Raw genomic sequence first — 6,000 nt, forward strand, 5'->3', positions numbered from 1 at the left:
TGATTAGTTGTAGTTTTTTAATCACCAAACGCGTTCCATTGCATAGTTTTGATTGGTTTGGGTTTCGAAGTATCGTGGACACTGAACCTACCTTCAGCTGTAAATTGTGCCGTGGTACCAAAACCACTCACATCTAAGGAGTATAAAAATTCAGATGGCTAGTTGGTGACTTCGACTTTGTTTGTTACAGAGTTAATATATTTGAATTGCTGCAGAGTACAAACTATTTGATCCTGATTTACCAAGTTTCAGTCATCCACATCATCGTTCATAGCCACCAAAATTGCTCGTTCGCAGCAATTGCTTGGAGATTTGTTTACATACATGGTTAAGATGTGTTTGTTGACACACGGCCGTCTTTAAATAGGCCGGAGTGACCAATGTGGCAACGTCGCGCACCCATCATCTAGGAGGCCTGCAGGATTGCTCTCACCTGCGACCAAGTCTATTGTTTCGGCGCAGAATATCGGCAAAAGAAATCGCTTTGCGGCAAGGAAATCTACTAAAAAACTGCTATTTTACTTACCACGGGATAATCGTGCATCCATTGCTGATTGTGAAGCAGGAGCAGACAGGAATGATACAAATTAGTCATGTATAAAACGGATGATTTTATTGAAATGCAGTCACAGAATTGAAAGCAGTCACATAATTGTAGAGTATTTTCTCTTGTTGGAAGTGTGTCTAGCGACATCCAACCTGTTATTCCTCACTTTAGTATAATTATTTAGAAATACATTTGTCCGAGTTTTAATAAATTTTGCAAAAAATAACTGTTCGGTACATTGCACTGAAAACAGCTGTCTTCATAAATTCCTCTTAAATTATCGTCAAGGAGGATAATTTTATTCACCAAGTTTATCAACACATGCCTATGATTTTCTTTTCTAAGAAATGTAGCCTCATTCTTGGGTTCTGTTAGAGTCAGAATCTCGATTCGAGCTTACCCTGAATTAAACGATTTTTAAATTATTTTTATATTTTTAATATATTTTAACGATTGAAACATTAAAAATAATGTTAAGAAGCTCATTCATTAAAAATGGTTAAAACTAAACAAATCATCTAGTTTTGACCAACTTTATAGGCTTTGCATTGTTACTAACTCCTAAAAAAATAACCCTAAGATCAAGAAAAATTTTTTCGTGAACTTTTACTATTTTTAAAATGCTTATTCTTTTAACTGGGGCTGAGGCAAAACAAAAAAACTTAACATCATTAAAATCGGTGCAGCCGTTCTCGAGTTATAAATGGTGCAACTAGCACGATTTTCGACTTTCTGTACCCTTTGGTGCTTCTACATTCCATTTCCTCACCTTCATTACTTTCATAAGTCTTTTGAATCTTACATTGCATTTAATGAGTACTAGGTTGAGGTCTGAATGTTTTTAACGTCGATTTTTATAAAATAAGCATCGTTATTTTCCTGAGCAAATGTTATATATACCTCGATTTTAATCGCAAAAACGTCCATATTGATGTTATGGCTACTATATGGCATCCGCGGCAGGGAAGCTGTGTGAGTTTTTCAGGCTATTTCATAACCTCTGTTTTACGATATCTGATATCTCCACACATTCTCAGGAATTTTCCATGTGTACCTACGTTCTTTGCGATGATTGAACCACGTGTATATAATGATCCTCTCCCTCATTGGTTGCGAAGACTATTCAGAAAGTTTTTCATATGAGAAGAGGCGGAGCTTCCAAATAGCTCGTGCAATAAACAGCACGGTTCCATTCCGAAGAAATTTATTGCACAACTTCATTCAGAATAAGGCTCGGTGTAATAATTGCCTGCAAAATAGCAACCGCTATTTGTTCCGACCTCAGAGTAAGGATTGGGGTAGAGGGCGCTTTCAGGCTGCGCAGTGGCAGATTCTGTAGTCAACATGGTTACCACGTGATCGTGGGAAGAAGTGCAGGAAATTTAAATCTACCGTAGCACGGGTGGCATGAAGTTACCGTATTACGGTGATACAATGAGGACTAAATAAATACAATCGGGCTCAATTACTTTGAAAAACTTGAAACTAGTAACAAAGACTCTTAGAAAAAGTAATCAGTGGAACTATATCTATAATTAATTTCCATTTTTCTCTCACGTATGATTTAAATTTTCAACTACGAAATTCTAAATGGTCTATCTAAAATCTAAAATGGTCAACAATTAAATTTTTCAAAAGAATATCAGAAAAAGCAAAGTCTAAATTCAAATTTTGCGTAAGATTCCCAATAACTACTCAAGTAAAATATACCTTTTTCAACACTAGGGGCTTACTTTACGACTCGCAGCTCATACATTGCGTCAAGAATATAACGTTTCCAAGATTTGGCTGTATTTATAATATTAAATATGTAATTTATATAATGATAGTAAAATTATTTCACTATGGAAAGTAAAAGAATGCATAGTTTTCAACTATTACTGGTCTATAGTATTTGCATATTAACCAAAGCATTAAAATTATACATTTTTCAAGTTTAATAGGATTCCTTCTGGACTAAACAATGCACTTGATGTTTTCCACTTTTATTTGGAGATAGATGCATATTTTAATGATAAACTTTTTCCTGCAGAGAGAGCAGGATAAGGCAAAGTTGAGTTGTATAGCATGCCCAATAAAATACAAATTTTATACCCCAGCCATGAGAAAGCCATTCTACATATTGAAGCCCACTATTGCCCCGAGTTGTGACTTCATAGATGCCAAGCAAGTCAGCAGCCCTCATTACCATTTTAGATTAACTTCACAGAGTCTTGATAAAATCAATGCAAGAGGATACAGGGCAAAGGGATACAATGCCCCTGGAGAAGTAGCAAAATTTGTGCTCACAGCAACAGTTAATGTCCACTACATGCTGCGCTCCAGGTCACCATATTTCATTCAAGACTGCTAATTAGAAACATATTGAGCATAAACAGAAGGTAGAGAGACAAAAAATGAGAGTTTGGGTTTTATTTCTGTTTATTTTCCTTACTGGTCAATACAATACAATGGAAAAAAGAAAACTGTGATTACATGAAAGGAATAGCAAATTATGTAGTACAAAAAATAAATGAAATCTTGAAGTAACAGTAGACATTATTAAATAAAAAAAACCCATGGCAATGTGGCATCAAGCACACATGATTCACCAGGTGAATTGCAAATAGTAATTGCATATCATCCACAATAAATTGGCTGCAAAAAATATCTTTAAAGACCCGATATTATGTATACAAAACAGAAAATGAATTGATTATTCCTTGATTAACTCAAGAATGGCACAGAGGCAACAAATCAAGTGTTATACAAAAACACTAGGATCATACGGAAGATTTGAAGAATAAATGGAAGGAATAAATAAACAGGTCATGGTTACAAAATTAGAGACTCTAGGTTGTATGTACCAATATAAAACATTTTAACAAATGATTTGAAAGATTCAAAATTAATCCAAGCAGGAATCTTGGCAACAAAATAATATATGTAAAACAACAGGTATTTACAAGTGGCATGGTACTATAGGTGAGGGTCAATGTTGGCTACCCCACAAAATCCCAAATGGGGAACATGCACAATTTTTTTAAAGTACTGGAATAAGAAGGCCTCTACCTCAAATGTACTCGTCGAAAATTTCGCGTATGAATAATGCTTTTTAGCTGAGTTATGAGTAGGGACATGCAAAAGGTGGGGTTATTTTATAGCCAAAAGTGGTGTTATTTTTCTGCAAAAGCGATGTTATTTTGCCCTGAAATCGGTGTTATTTTAAAGCCAAAATAATTTATGTTGATTGAGAGCCATCCTTCCAGTGCCCACCATTCGGGCAATGCCCACCCATTGCCCTAAATTTAGGATATTATTGATTGGGAATAATTAAAGCAATAATGTACATGGAGTATTGACTGAATTAACCTATTTTACATATTTATCCTTCGCGTATACATATATCTAGCTTACTTAGAGAGAAATTACTTTTAAATGTCTGTAATTTCAAATGAAATATTGCTATTGTGATCAAGTTGTCATCTTTTACATTTGTTCTCTTATCTGTTAACACAGCGTTATAGCAGGAAAGAAATCTTTCTCAGTCCATGTTTGCAGAAGTGATCCAAATTGCTTAAAGGCACTTAGATGCAAAGGATGTCTCAGACATTTGAGCTCCTGGATTGCTTTAATTACATCCACTGAACCCCGGGAATTTTGCTTTTGTAGTAATTTCTGTAATCCTCCCAACCCCAACATCAACTTCTCTGTCTCCATTGATTCCAGGCCATGAATTTTTTGTTTTTAAGTCAGGGTTCATGTCTGTAGACGGAACTTCTTGGGGATCAAAAACTGAGATCTTTTCAAATACCTATTTTTCTGCTTAGGTCTTCTACCATAAGAGAACTAAGTTTGGTTGACGCTTTTTCAGCCATCTGCATAGGTATTGACTTTACAGCAGCTGCTTTAGAGGCTTTCATGTTTTGCAGATTTAATAAGTGGTTTTATCTAAAAAAGTACTCTTATGAATTTTCTTGAGGCTCATTTTTAACTTCTTTAACTCTTTCAAAATGGTGGAGTTCTCTCCTTAACATGAATGCGGGACTGCGCTCCATGAGACTCCTTGGTCCCCTCTGTATGGAGCATTTATGTTGGACATCTGTTAAGAAAGGTCTTGCAGATAATCAAACACTCTCAACACCAACCTTTTCTGATCCTTCCTAGTGGGCATTTTGCATTATCTTGGACTCAGAGGGTAGTTGGTCTCCCTCCTTTCGTGGTTTACCACCCTACCAGCATCATTGGTTCGCTGTCAACTCATGCTTTGTTTATGTGAATTAGCTATATGGATGATTGTTGCTTGCACGTAAATTGCAGACTTCCAATTGAATTCCTCGATTTATTCTGAGAATTTTAAAATTTTGAATGAAGCTCTACCGTCAGCATTAACGAATTTAATGCCTTAACAATTTCCATGTTGATTTTATAGTGAAATCGAGATATAAGTTAATATTTTTGGTAGAATTTCATTTAAAAATTGTAAACTCCGCCAAAAGACAAAGAATTCAATTCTTCGTTTATATTTTTTTTAAGAAAGAACCATATATTTATTTTGCAAACTAACTGAATGAACAATTGTATTATTGCGGTCCCTTGCCAAAAAGAGGGGTAATAAGAGACGAGGGTCTAGGTTCATGCTTCCGGATTTCGGCAGTTACAGATTTTGCCAGTCCATGGTGTTGGCCTGTGTTGGGTCCCGAAACTAAGACTTTGCGAACCCACGAATGTCATAAAAGGAGGAGAGCAAGGAAATGTATTTTCGGCATTAGGCCTGCGTAGGAAAATCTCAGACGAAAATTTTCGCCTTTCGTCTCCCGGGTCAAGAAACGTCCTGCCACATATTTTCGTCATTAGCAGCGTAAGGGTTATCTCTTTATAGAATGTGAGTATTTGGATAGTTTGAACCCTCCAGTAATTTTATTAAGTCAACCATCAGATTCCCATGGCATTTTGGCTACTTTGTGGACATCGTGAATGCGGTTTAGACATCCTCCGGACAAACAAGTCGCCTTATTTCCTCGAGTGTGTTTCTTTGTGGAAATCATGAATTTTCTCCAATTCATGGGCGATTTTCACCAACTCAGACGCAAATTTCATAATTTTTTTCCCTCTGCTCTACATGAAATTGTTTTTCGAGGCGTATATTTAAGCCGTAATTTTTTCACGGCATTGGCCGCTCACCGACGGGGCTAATTTCCGCGGCCGCCGGCCGCCGTTCCCGCCACAGCGCCGTGAAATCCAGAGAGTCGTCTTGTCGGAAAGTGGCCTGAATTTTACGGCGCTGTGCCGGGAACGGCGGCCGGCGATAAGTCGTTTTGGCTTAAAGCTGCCACAATGTAGCTCCGTGAGTATTTCACGGAATAGACGGCGCACAGCCACTTTTTGCCGCTTTCAGGCTTTTGCTTTGCTCCGGCCGTCGTCAACGGCACGGCACTGTGCTTTCAAATAACCATTGGCCTCAATGCATGTCT

The sequence above is a fragment of the Ischnura elegans genome, chromosome 3 (genome assembly GCF_921293095.1).
Source record: "Ischnura elegans chromosome 3, ioIscEleg1.1, whole genome shotgun sequence".
Classification (NCBI taxonomy): Eukaryota; Metazoa; Arthropoda; class Insecta; order Odonata; family Coenagrionidae; genus Ischnura; species Ischnura elegans.